The sequence below is a fragment of the Phragmites australis genome, chromosome 8, assembly GCF_958298935.1.
Source record: "Phragmites australis chromosome 8, lpPhrAust1.1, whole genome shotgun sequence".
Lineage (NCBI taxonomy): Eukaryota > Viridiplantae > Streptophyta > Magnoliopsida > Poales > Poaceae > Phragmites > Phragmites australis.
Genome location: NC_084928.1, coordinates 10,734,298 through 10,749,000, shown reverse-complemented (window position 1 = coordinate 10,749,000; position 14,703 = coordinate 10,734,298). Strand labels below are relative to the sequence as shown.

Here is a 14,703-nt window from a genome sequence, read left to right as displayed (position 1 = left end):
TATCATCCAGAATACATATCACCCTAGGATTACCTGTCATTATCTATATTAACGTCGGACGATGCCATGATATCTAGCATGCTTAGGATTGAATACGTCTTCTCGGAGATGTCACTTTTAAAACACCTCTCCTCAGAGACAACATTTACTGTTATCAATGACAACTCATATACCATAAGTCCTTGATGGTTGTGAATTCCGTGATAGTTGTGAAATCCTTGATGTGATGTGGGATTTGGATGGTGATGTGTAAAAATAGGTGAAAACTTTTGTGGCGCGAGCAGGTAGAGTGGTCCTCCAGGGAGGATGCTCTTGGGGGCTTGAGTTACATGATGGTATTCATTTCCCATGAAGATGCCTAGCCCGGTCGCTTAAGGACCGAGTCTTGCGCCGTCATATATATCCACCCCCGTGCAACCATGCGTCCTGTATGGACAGGATTTGACTTTCTTTCACTGGACTAAGTTGGGCATCATACCAGGAGGCTGAGAGCAACGAGCAGCCAAGAGTCCATCTGTCCCGCTGTTTGGAGGTTTCAGGGACCAGCTTAGGCTTAAAAAGGGATGCTGGCCTTCAGAACATGCAGCTCTGGGACTTAGCGTGTCTCGTGAAAAAGCCCGGTAGGAAAGGTGTTGGGAGAGTCTCAGTATGATTCGCTCCTCTGCTTGCAACGGTTGAAGGTTGAGCATATTGTGTGGGTAAAGTTGTACAACCTTTGCAGAATGTAAATCTATTCGAATAGCCGTGTCCACGGTCATGGACGTGCGAAGGCATGGTCATGCTTGAATAGACTCCGGGTGCGTGAGTCTTGATGAGTGAGTGTGTGGACTAGATGTCCGTGCAACAAAGTTCCTGGCTCACTCCGCCAGAAGCTGTGTGGTACTAGAGATACACCAGATGTGATAAAAAGGACTGCAGAGTGAGGTATAGCCCCTCCAGGACCGAGAAATCCCAGATACAGCTTGTTGCGGATTTTTGAACTAGTTAAAATGTTTGGAAGTCGATCATAGTTGATACAATTGGTAATTTACATAAACTGCTTTACGCTTAAACCTAAACCGTAAAGCTTATCCTTGAATAAACCCTTTATGCATCTATCAACACCTTGAAGTAGTATAGGACTTGCTGAGTAACTTCTGTACTCACTCTTGCTGTCATTCGGATGAAGAACCCAATGCCGACTTCGCCGGAGATGAAGCCGGGGATGAAGAATAGTCTGTGAAGTCGCGTTCGCACCCTCGCTGCTTGTGGCCTGGGCTTTTGCTTCCGTTGTGTGTTTTGATGGCCGCTAGGCTAGGCTTGTAATATTCGGTATGGATTGTAAGCCTTTTGTACCCACAACTTTACTATTTACGTACGAAGTTTGACTGTGATACTACAACTGTTATACTGTGCGTATCAGCTACGTAATCCAGGGACTGATACAGGAGGCACAGGAGATCCCGGTAATGGGGGTCTTATAATGTACGCATCGCTGCCCGCCCCATGCCACTAGCAGCCGCATCTCGCACTTGGCCCTGCCACTGTCCTTCAGACTGCCAAGTACCAAGGCCTCCCTACTATCCCACCTTGCCCAGCTGTGCATGCCACCGAATCGGCCATAGGCCCTGTAGGCCGGGTGCCCCTGCTACGCGCCAGGTCCCTGCTGCCATCACAGAATGTAGCAGATGCATCCCTGCTATCGTGCCCCTATGGCCATGTGTTGCACCAGTAGGAAATCTACTAGCTTGAAGCCCTTATGCATCGTGCCCAAAGATCGGCCTGAAGCCTCGCCATGTACGTGCCGCACTGTCGCTGCTATACCGGTTGCTGCTATGCAGGCAGATGGAGATTGGCCGGAAGCCCCTTTTGATGTGTCATGCCACCGTCCTTGCTACGCATGCGCCCCTGTAGCAGCCCTGCAAGCCACCAGGAGCCGGTGCCCCTACGCACGATAACAACCCACCTCTCAGTCAACAGAGGCAGACAGGATTAGAAACCCTAGCCGGGGGAATGGGACGATGATGAATCGGGTCGGTCCAAATTGGTCCAACTAGGAGTTTTGGGCTGGGCCGACTGACCGGAATAAGGAAAGAGAAGATGTATGGGCCGGCTAGAAAGAATATGAAGGGGCCAAAATTGTAATGAAAAGGGCATGCAAAATTTTTGCAAATTAATCCTTGTGGTTTTCTAAAAATTACGTAAATCCTAGAATTTTGCATATAAACCCTAGAACTTTGTAGGAAATCCCGAAAATGCTTTTTCGAGTAGAAAAGTACCTCTAGAATTTGAATTTTTACATCTATTTTTTCAATTATGTAGTATTTATTTCTATGTATTGATACTGTTTAAATTGCCTGTTATGTGTTTAAGTTCAGTAATATTCATATAATAGCATAGAAAATATCAGAAAATTTACAGCAATCTAATTTAGCAACACAATGCAACTTTACTAGTAGTAATACTTGTGTCATTTGAATATGAAGATGGCTAACATCACGAAAAAGGAGTTCGCTGAGCTGAGTGTAGATGCATGCAACTATCTCACTGGACGTCGGATATCCGGATTGTACCTGGACCGGAAAAGCTCCACACTGCCATTGGCCTAGGAACATGTAGTGCAATGGTTCCCATCGAGGATGAGAATGATCATGCAATTCATTTTCTCCACCATCATCTCTCCCCTACTTTGAAGAATGAGTATATAGCAATGACCAGCACTAAGGCACTATGGGACGCACTGTAGGAGCATTTTGAACACCTAAAGTACACCATCAAGCCTCTTGTAGAGCAAGGATGAGTTCGGCTCCATTTCTATTACTATAAGCATGCCAGAGAGTACAACTCCACGCTGCACTACATTTTCACAATTATGTGTCTCTGTGGGAAAGAGATCACAAGAAGAGAATATTGAAAAGACTCTCTCCACTTTCCACGCGGCAGAATCCATACACAATCACCATAAATCAAATTAAAAGAAGTATTTTGAATTGATTGATGTGTTGCAACTCCATGAAGTTCATGACGAAGTCATAAACAAGAATTTTTTTTCCTAGCCGCAAGGGAAGAGCAATGGCCTAGAAGTCAACCACAGCTCTTTCAAAGTGCACAAGAACCGCAATAAGAAGCGGGGAAAAGGAGGAAAGTAAGTGGTCAGACAAAGTCAAGCCTGGTGATGATAATGACAAGACAAAGTGAAAGTGCATCTAGGCTCCTTATGTGGGTTTTGGATAATTGATGATAAACAATTAAGGGACTAATAAGTTTAATGAGGTTTTGGACAGGTATTTGTCCCTTTAAAGAAGTAGAATGACATTGACGTCCCTCAAAAAGAAAAGAGAAGCGGCATATAGTTACTCAATAGATTTAAATTTATTTTATTTTTGAATTTGAGTATATGTGCGCCGTACTATCAAGAGGGATGAGTTTAGACTAACTTGAAATTGTCTCAGTGCTCAAACAACTCTTTTAGACCAAAGATGAGAGACACATATCACCCCATAAACACCAGATGTTTTAAAAAGTTGTTAGGACCTGGAGTCTCCGGGTTTGCCTGGATACTCCAGGTGACCGCAGTCTCCAGACAATGCTCCGGCAGGGGGTTCTCGATCTGTGAATGGAGTTCAACCCAAAGTATCTGGGTTGGCCTGGATACTCCGGGTGACTAGAGTCTCTGGACAATGCTCCGGTAGGGGGTTCTCGGTCTATGGTTGGAGTTCAACCTGGAGTCTCCGGGTTGGTCCGGATACTCCGAGTGACCAGAGTCTCTGGACGATACTCTGGCAAAGATTCCTAGTTAGAGCCTAAAAGTTTCACCCGGAGTCTCCGGGTTGACCTGGATACTCCGAGTTCTGTGTTCATCTGGACCCTCCGGGTCGGGCTCTGGACATGCTCGTGGCTGTGCGATAAGTGCCAACCTGGAGTCTCCCGTTTGACCCGAATACTTCGGGTCGGTACAAAATATACTGCAATGGCTAGTTTTGGGGGGCTGGGTTTAAATACCCCCTCACCCTCTTCCTTCATTTGCTACTAAATCAACTCGACACAAAAGCATTCAAAGCTACTTTAAAGCCCTCCCACCCCTCTAGAGCATTGAATCTTACAAGGATTTGAGAGTTGGGATTGGAAAAGTGTGATTGAGTGCTAGTGACCAAGATTCCATTATTTGAGCACTTGAGGTCTTCATCAAGCCGTCAACTCATGTTCTTTACTCTTGGAGCTTGAAGCTCCTAGACGGCTAGACGTCACACGGTGTGCACCCAAGCTTGTGGAGTGCCTCGGGAAGTTTGTAAAGGTCATCCTCACCTCTGCAAGGAAAGAGAAGTTGAGTAAGCCCCGAGCTCGATCTTCGTGGTCGCTCGGTGAGGATAAGGGTTGAGAGAGACCTGGCTCTCTGTGAGCATGTCAATAGAGATGTAGCATCGTTTGATCCGAACTTCGGAAAACAAATTCGTGTCTCATTTGATTTCTTTGTTGTTCTAGTTGTTTTTGGGCAATTTTGCCCGATCTACTTATTTTTGTGTTTTTAGCTGCAAGTGATCATTTGAAAAGCCTTCATACATCCTTAGGAACCTGTGGTAACACATGACATCAAATAGATTTACTTAGAATTTTATAGCCTTCGATTTCCTGTTTCATCCAGACTATCTAGGCAGAACTCAAAACCTCCGGACCCATAGTATCCGGGTTGACAGGGATTATCCGAAAAGTTTAATCCGCCGTAAAATTTTAAATTTCAGAAAACCCCTATTCACCCCCCTCTAGAAGACATCTCGTACATTTACAAAGAAAGAAGTCAAGCCATATGGTGAGCAGAACCAGACATGCTATAAGTGCGGTGTTCGGAGTCATTGGCTCCGAATCTACAAAACATCAAAGAATGTTCTGGAAGCATACCAGAAAAAGAAAAAGGAGCAGCCAGAAGCATGCCTCACCATTGTAGTGGGGATGGAACTGGACAAAGCAGCAGTAGTTGAAAGAGAAGCATCTCACATAGAAGTTGATGACGCTCCCACACTAGCAGTGAAAGACATCCCAATAAAGGGTACAGAGGCTACTACTTTGCCCTCCTCCACTGCTATAGAAGATGCCATGAAGGATGAAGCAGAACAGAAAGCCATTGAAGTTGAAGTGGCCGGATATTTCACAAACTCTATCTAGAATTAGAGTAACTAGTCATTTACTTAGTTGCTGAATTTAGGAGGATTGAATGAATAAATGTAAGCTCCAGAAGAGCAATCCTAGCTACAAACAATATTTTTCAATAGTTAATGAAGCATTTAGTCTTGTTGCTACTTCCTCGCATGTGAATGATTGAATGCTTTATTCATAGAATATGTGTGGCATCCACATGGAGGAAGTATGTTTTGTAGATAATGGAACCACAAACACCATATTAAGAGAAAAGATGTATTTTTAGTCTATCGAAAATAGCTCTGGAAAGGTCATGACTGTCACTGGTAGTGATAAATGCATAATAGATTCTGGAATAACCATAGTAATACTACATATGAGAACTACTTTGCACATCGAAGAATCATTGTTGTACCCTGAATTTACAAGAAATCTCTTAAGTTTTAAAGATATTCGCGCTAACTATTTCCATATAGAAACTGGTGAAGAAGATGGTAAAAAGCACCTACTCATCACTAAGCGTGATAGCGAAGTAAGAATACTAGAAAACCTTTCCTCCATAAGCAGTTGCTTGTACTACACTCATATTAAAGCACATGAAGTGTTCACTCATAGTGCAGAATTATTTGCCCTATGGCATGATAGATTAGGTCATCCTGGTCTTAGAATGATGAGAAATATAAGATCATAGTATAAATGTAAAGAATTTTCTGAATTATAAAATTTTTGTATGCCTTGCATGTGCTACCAGGAAATTAATATTAAGACCATCTACCTTTAAGGTACATGAAAAAATCCATGCATTCCTGGATCGAATCCAAGGGGATATTTGTGGTCCTATTCAGCTACTTTCTAGCCCGTTTAGGTACTTTATGGTATTAATAGACGCATCCTCGAAGTGATCATGTATGTCTATTATCTACCGCAACCACGCTTTTGCAAAGTTGATCTCACAGATCATACAAATCAGGAATAATTTTCCAGATCATCGTGTAAAATCCATCAGAATAGACGGCACTGGAGAATTTACAAGACATTCGACGATTATTGCACTGGTATGAGAATTAAAGTTGAACATTTTGTACCGCACATCCACACTCAGAATTGACTAGCCGAAGAACTAATAAAAAGAATAAAGTTCATTGCTAGACCTTTGTTGCAACACTGTAATTTGCCTTCTACATGTTGGAGACACACAGTCTTACATGTGGTAGCTCTTATTAATTATAGATCATCATCCTATAACATCTATTCACCTATGCAACTAGTGCAAGGAGTAATTTCGAAGATTTTCCATTTACGCAAATTTGAATGTATGGTTTATGTGTCAATACCGTCATTGCATCGAACCGCTATGGGACCTTTGCGGGAAGTTAGAATATATGTCAGCTATGAGACTACATCCATAATCCAATATTTAGAACCAATAACTGTAAATTTGTATACAACCCACTTCGCTGACTGCATTTTTTATGAAAATAATTTTGCATCATTATGAGAGAAAATATACCCTTGGATGAAAAATATTTGGAAATTATATGGCAGGCTGAATAAACTGCAGCACATGATCCTCGCACTAGTGAATCAAATGATGAAGTACAAAAAATTATCATTTTCCATAAATTAGCAAACGATCCACCTGGTTATTTTTGTGATGTGAAGAGCTTGACTAAGTCACATGTGCCTGCACGCAATACTCCAGAGAGGGTGGAAGTACCAAAAGAAGGTATCCCTCATCTTATCCTAGGAGCTCCAAAAAATAATAAAAGGATAAAAAATTCTATTTCTTAAGTCCCAAATAGCATGAGACGTCTGGAGAAAGTGGAAAATGAGAGGTTACCATAGCTGATCATAAAAATATCTCAAAGGAAAAAGAAGGGGAGCCAGTTGAGACCTAGCGATGGTATGAAATCTCAGGAAGTAGGCATACCAGATTTGAACCTTCTTACGCAGGAAGAAACCAACAAAAATGCACGCGCTAAAATTGACACTGGTAAATTAAAGAGCCTTGCTCCAACAGTAAGAAATAATGAAGAAGCACTTGGAAGTGCACCTAAAAGAATTTATGAAGAGCAAGATGAATTAGCACATAAAAGTGCAACTCATGATGAAATAGCAATGAACTATGTAAATTCAGAGTGAACCTGGAATAGAGCAACCATAGTAGTTGACACAAACTTCACAAATAAAATTGTCATAGTTATAGATCTTGACCCTGAGCTTGCATCGCTCACTGAATGTAGAATGAGGTCAAATTGGGAAGACTGACAAAAGACAATAACAGTTGAATTATTATCCCTGAACAAAAAGAGATGTATTTTGGGCCAGTATGCCGCACACCTCCCCACATCAAACTAGTAGGATACAAGTGAGGTTTTATTCATAAGAGGAATGAAAGAAATGAAATTGTAAGATATAGAGTACGACTAGTGGCACAAGGTTTCACTCAATGACCAGGCATTGATTATAAAGAAACCTATTCCCTGGTGATGGGTGGCATTACCTTTAGATATTTAATCTCAATGACAGTCAATCTAGAATTGAAAATAAAATTGATAGATGTTATGACCACATATCTTTATGGGAGCCTAGATTCAGACATTTATACGAAGGTACCTGAATACATACTATTGCTGAATCAGGTTAGAGGAAATAGACACCTTTATAACGTACAATTGAGGAAATTGTTGTATGGGTTAAAATAGTTAGGTAGAATATAGTACAATTGTTTGAGTAAGTTTCTTGAAAAATGAGGCTACACAAATAGCATGGATTGTCCCTGTATATTCATGAGAAGGTCCCAGAATAGATTTCGCATAATATCCGTATATGTAGATGATCTAAATATCATCAGTATAAAGAAGAAATAGAAGAAGCAAGTTCCTACTTGAAATTTGAATTTGTAATGAAAGATTTGTGTAAAACAAAATTTTATTTGGGCTTGCAGCTAGAGCATGTGGCAGATGGAATCTTTGTACATCAGTCAAACTACCCTCAGAAGGTGTTAGAGCGATTTAGTTTTTAAAAATCATTTTCCGCTAAAACCCCTATAGTTGGAAGATCATTGCAAGCAGATCAAGATCCCTATAGACCTAAAGAAGAGGGGAAGGAAGTATTGAGACCAAAATTCCTATACTTAGGTGCAATAGGTGTGATGATATATTTGGCTAATTGCACTAGGTCAGACATAGTGTTTGCACTAAACCCACTTACACGATACAGTGCAAAGCCCACTAAAAGGCATTAGAAGGGTTTGAAGGATATTCTACGCTACTTGCAAGGTCGCAAAAATCTGGATCTGTTCTACAGAAAGAATCATGACCTAAGTCTAGTTAGACCCACATACAGTGAAATCACAAACTGACTATGTTTCTTATGTGATGGAACTATAATTTTCTAGAAATCGTCAAAGCAATGTCTTATATCTACTTCGACTAACCACTCAAAAATAATAGCTCTATATGAAACCGCATAGGATTGCTCATGGTTTAGAAGAGTGATCAATCATATCTAGCAGGTATGAGGTTTGAACACTACTAACACTCCTACCATTATATATGAAGATAATACTGCATGTTTTGTACAAGTGCAATCGAGATATATGAAAAGCAATTTATTGAAGCATATCAACCACAAGTTTTTTTATGCTTATGAATTAAGATAAAAAAATAAAGGTAATGCATACTAAGTCATGTGAAAATCTTGCATATTTATTCACTAAGTCTCTCTCCGTATTTATTTTTGAAAGATGTGTTCGTGGTATTAAAATGTTGAGACTTAAAGAGTTGCACATTTCACGTGAAGAATTTTCACATAATACCGTTGTGAAAAATTAAATATTAGTCAAAAAAATTAAGTGCCTAAAATTAATCATGAAGATTGTTTGGAGCATTTTGGATGAATTGTACCTATTTCCCTTAGATGAGTTTTCCTGAAGTTTCTCATGTTAAGGTTTTTAATGAGACAATTTATGTGACCATGTCGTGAGCTATATACTCTTTCTCTCAATTTTCCCACTAGATTTTTAAGGAGTTTTGATGAGACATATGCATTTCATGAGAAGTGCTAAGGGGAGTGTTAGGAAACCTGGAGTTTTACAACATAATTTAGACCCGTCTCGAATTTTAAAGATTTGGTCTTCTTGAAATAAGTCTTTTATCTCTTAGAGATTGATTATATCTCTCAGAGTTTTTTGACACTATATATATATACGTGGCAATACCCCTCATTATAAACACAGATGAATAAAAAATAAATAGTTTTTTCCCTACATTATGTCTCCTTTGCAATTATTCTCTCGATGGATCGCTAGACTACATCCAGTAGCAGTGATTTCTTAATAGATATGTACCAGTGTTATGTTCAAACAGTTAAACTCAACGGCTATACACGTCAGCACTAGATTTCCGCCTTACATCCCAGCTTGAGTTTGATCATACTTGAAAGTTGGAAATGGTCATTGTACGGATCACTAATTGGGGACTACTAGCAAAAGCTTGCGTGGATAACCCTCCTTCACGCGCTCTACTACCACCCATAGTTACCCATTGTCGTCTCCTCGCACTGTGCCTAGTGCCCATTGACCTCTTCTCCTTGTTGCCCATGCCACTAGTATCACCCTCACGACTTGTAGCGTCAGCAGTGTCACTGTGAAAAATACAAATCCATATGAACTCGTGGATCTATGACTTATCTAATTCGTTTATCTCAAACTTAATATTTATTTATTCGTTAATTCTTTTTTATATATATAATTTTTTTCACTATCTTTAACGTAAACCTAAACCTAAACATAAATAAATGATAAACTCATATGCGAGCAAAGGGCTCGTAAAAATTTGCTTTGTGCCACCACCGTCTCGTCGACAGTCACTACTATATGCCGTCACCCCCGACCTCCACTTAGATTTGGGGGGGACGCTAATCCGCACGCGTGTTAGCAGGACATCACACGTGATTGCGGACAGCAAAATGACGAACGAGCGCATGAGGTCGCCCTCGGCATGAGCACGCCCAGACGAGACGCGGCGAGATGGGGAGACTCGCTCGGCGCGACGAGTAGCTAATCCGGGATGAGTGGAGATGCGGAGTTGAAAACTGCCCAGCTTGCCCTCCCAACTAATGCAACCGTATCGTACGTGGTATGGGCATTGCGTTGACCAGTACGTAGGGGATTGTCGTCTATGGAGTATAAAGAGAGGACTTCTTTTTATCTAAAACACGTGCCAACTTGTAGTGTGCTAATTCAAATGTGAGAAAAGTTTTGAGAAAAATATTTTGAGCAAAAGTTTTGAGAAAAAGTTTTAATAAAAAAGTTTTGAGAAAAAATTGCCTCAAAACTTTTGAGCAAATTTTTTTAAAAAAAAGTACCAAAAAGTTTTTTTAAAAAAATTATTAAAAAAATTACTGAGAAAAGTTATGGAAAAAAATTATTCAGCACAAACTTTTCACCTAGACCTCACCCAGCCCCACCTGGGCATCCTGTGCCCCCCTGTGGCCTTTGCCCATAGGCCGCGCCGCGCCTCGCCTCCACACAACCCATCTGCTGGCTGTGACTTAGGCTGCACGTGGGCACACGTGAACCAGAAATTTCGATTAGATTGTCATCACCACAGCCATATAAATGGACGGCCCAACAACAGCCCGTGACACTTTAGCCCAAGGACTAAGTATTTACTATTTGGGCCCACTTGTCGAAAAAGCCCACCAATCGGAAACTTCAGAAACTCAGTTTCGCTTAAGACGGGGCCACTGAAAATTGGCCCACATTTCAGTGACATGTCACGTTGCAGTTAAGTTAGGCTCTGTTTGTTTCAGCTGCGGATTCTGATTTTCAGCTTTTATAATCCGAAGCTGAAACAAATAGGCAGTTTTTGGTTATAGCTTTTTAAAATCTGCTGGTTGGATTGTGAGAATCTGAGAAGCTGGTTTTCCTCAGCTTTTGATAGATTGTGAAAGTCCATTTTACTAAACTGTCTATTAAATTTTTTTAGAATCTACAGTCTAAAAGTTTTTCACAATCCAGCTTTTCACAATTCAGCTTTTAACAATCCAGTTTTTATAAGCTGCTTTTCAGAATCCCTAGTTGAAACAAACAGGCCCTTGGAGGATGTCCTTCCGCTTAGGACGCACCGCCGCGCTCGCCGGTTACCGTTGCCGAGCACAGTACAGAGACCTCAGACCTCCCCACCTCCACGGCCGGCCCATTCGCCTCCTCCTTCCCGAGCCGCCACCGCCACCGCCACCACCGCCGCGTTCCACCATGTCTTCAACCCGGCCGCTCGCGGCCTCTGTCCACAAGCTCCACCCCAATCGGCGCCTCTCCTCCTCTGCCTCTGCACCCGCCCCCGTCCCGACCCCCACCGCGGCCTCCCTCCTCGTCGACCTCCTCTCCACGCAGCCCCCCTCCGCTTCCGCGCTCTCCCTCCCCCGCTCCATGCTCAGCCTCACCGCCGATCTCTATTCCCTCCTCGCCGCGCCCTGCCACGCGCTCAACTCGGCCTCCCTCGCGCTCCTCCACTCCCTTCCGGCACAGCACCGCCTCCCGCCTCCCTCCGTGCCGCTCACCACGCTCCTCGCGCGCTTTCCCTCCCCGGCCCACGCCGCAAGCTTCCTCCGCGCCTCCCTCGCCGCGGGCGAGCCGGCGCCGGACGTCTCCGCCTTCTACTCCCTCCTCGCCGCTCTCGCCCGGACCAGCGATCTGCACGGCATGACCGAGCTGTTCACCTCCATGCTGGATGCCTCCGTCCGGCCTGACGTCGTCACCTACGGGATACTCATCAACGCTCTGTGCAAGGCTGGCCGCGTTGGGGACGCAATCAGGGTGCTCGACGGAATGTCCAGCCCAGGTTCGGACGTCCACCCAGACATTGTGATTATGAACACTGTATTAGATGGGCTGTGCAAGACCGGGAGGCTCTAGCCTCCAGGAGGCCGCCGTGTTCGTGGAGGAGTGGATGAGGCACGTGTATGGGTGTGCGCCCAACACAGTTACGTATAACTGCTTGGCTGATGCGTACTGCTGGATGGGCGATGTTGGCATGGCTTGTGAGGTGGTGGGGAGGATGGAGAGGGATGGAGTGGCGCCGAAAGTTGTCACAATGAACACCGTTGTTGGTGGCTCCTGCCGGGTAGGGTGGGTTGGAGCCGCGCTGGAGTTCTTCCGGGAGAAGAGGACAGCTTGGCCAGATGCCAGGGGCAATGCTGCGACCTATAGCACTTTAGTTCGGGCTTTCCTCCACTGCAACAACGTGGGCATGGCCATGGAGTTGTTCAATGAGATGGTGGACCAAGGGCATCCACCAGATGCAATCATGTACTTCGCCATGATATCAGGATTAACACAAGCCGGGCGGTTGGAGGATGCTTGCACCATGGCGTCTTCGATGAAGAAGGAAGGCTTAAAGCTGGACGCAAAGGCGTACGACATCTTGATTGGCGGATTTTGCAGAAAGAAAAGGTTGCGTGATGCTTATGAGTTGGGGAGATGAAAGGAACTGGCCTTCAGCCAGTTGTGTACACCTACAATACCTTGCTGTCTGGTTCGTGCAAAGCAGGAGATTTCTTGGCTGTAGATGAATTATTGGTAAAGATGATTGATGATGTCTGTCAGCCTTCTGTGATTACTTTTGGTACACTTGTATATGGATATTGCAAATTTGGTAAAATTGATGAGGCATTAAGGATTTTCAGGTCTATGGATGAGTCTGGGATTCAGCTCAACACCGTGATATACAATACCCTTATTGACTTCCTCTTCAAGAACAGAGATTCTGCCTCAGCTATCAAGCTGTTTGATGAGATGGGTGAAAAGCATGTGCCTGCAAATGTAACAACCTACAACGTGATATTGAAGCGCCTTCGAGATAAGAACATGCTGGATAAGGCTTTTGAACTTTATGAACCAGATGATAGAAGAGAGGTGCACTCCTGATTATGTGACTATGGATGTTCTCATGTAATAGTTAACTTGGCACTGGTGAAACAGACAGATTAAAACCTTTCATGCAGCAGAGGGATCATAGTGGATCGAAAAGGATTACCATGTGACAGCATGGGGGCTTATTTGGCACCATGAAATCTGTCTTGCATGCTGCTCTGTGAATGGAGAATTGAGTTTTGCGTCAGATAAGCTAAGAGTTGCAATATTTGGATTTAATTTGTAATGGGAAGATCAGAATTGACTGTGCCTACAGTCCTACATGAGACTTAGAAAACCAGTTTCTAAATCATAGCTGGCGTTATTTATGGTGCCCCTTGATCACAATTGGCTGAGTAGATTTAATTCAGAGCGGTTTTTTTTAGTACATGTTGTGGCAACTCACCAGGTTATTCCCTTGCTGCTAATCATGAATGTGTTTGTTGGGCACTTATTCAGTTCCTTTGTCTGGTATTGCAGTGACAAGTTTAGTTACTGAAGAATGCAAATTTTTTTATTTGCAAGCCAAGGCCTCATCACTCTAGCTCTCATTAGATGGTAGTTGAAGTTGAAGTGAACATCGACCAAGGGACCAGGGCGTGCTTGACATTTGGCTATGTACATCAAATGAGGTTCTTATTCTTCATCCAGTAATGTTGAATAAATTCACTTAGTAAAGAATAAGAAGTTAGGAGCACATGCATGCATTTTTAATGTTTGGGAGCCTCATTTTTCTTTTTTTATGCTTGCAAAGATTCGACATTAGTAATACAAGCATTTATATCGATATTATAGTATCGAAAGCAACCATTACTAGTGGAGGCACTAAGGAGTAAGTTTGCATCATTAGAGATGGATGTGCTATTCTTAAGAGTATCAATTTGCATATCAAGAGTCTTATGAGTTTCATTCAAACATGATAGTTTCTTTTGAAGTGTTTATTACTCTCAAGGCTAGTAATAGAGGCATTGGCCAAATCAAGACATTTGATCAATTTCTCAACCTTTTCCTTCTCTTTATCAAGGATCTCCTCAAGTTTAAGGTTTCTCTCATTTTCAAGGATGAGTAAGTCCTCTTGCTTCTCGAGGATCTTCTCTTGACTCTATTGTTTCTATGAGATCTTTTATTTTAGACATAATATTTTTGCTAAGACCTTTAAACATTCTTTCACAACCACTATTATTATCTAGGAGTTTGAATTGTGATTTTACCTTGCGCCCTTTAGTCATGAGACACTTGGACGTGTCGTTATCGCTCATGTCATCAAAAAGTGACTTTGTCGGTGTAGAGGTATGGATGGCGATGGTGGCGACTCCTTCATCATCGGAGTCGGAGTTGGAATCCCACTCCTCTCCAATGTGAGCTTGACTCGAGTATTTCTTCTTGTGAGTCTTGTATTTGTTCTTCTTTAAAGTCTTGTTCTTCTTTTCTTTTTTATCCTTGTTCTTCTTGTTAGGACACTCGGCGATAGGACACTTGGCGATAAAGTGACTAACTTCATCATACTCATAGCACATTCTCTTGAATGTTATTTTCTTAGGCATGTCTTTCTTGTACTTACTATAGCCACCCTTCTTCATAATTTTTTTGAATTTTCTTACAAAGAATACTATTTCTTCACCATCCGAGTCTTCATCACACTTGAACTTGATTGTTCGATTTGCTTGCTCTTC

At 42.5% G+C, this 14,703-nt stretch overlaps 1 pseudogene; it reads left to right on the top strand.

Annotated features, from left to right (window-relative positions):
* Positions 1-11,250: 11,250 nt before the first annotated feature.
* LOC133926605 (pentatricopeptide repeat-containing protein At3g61520, mitochondrial-like) lies at positions 11,251-13,754 on the top strand (annotated as a pseudogene).
* The last annotated feature ends 949 nt before the right edge of the window (positions 13,755-14,703 follow it).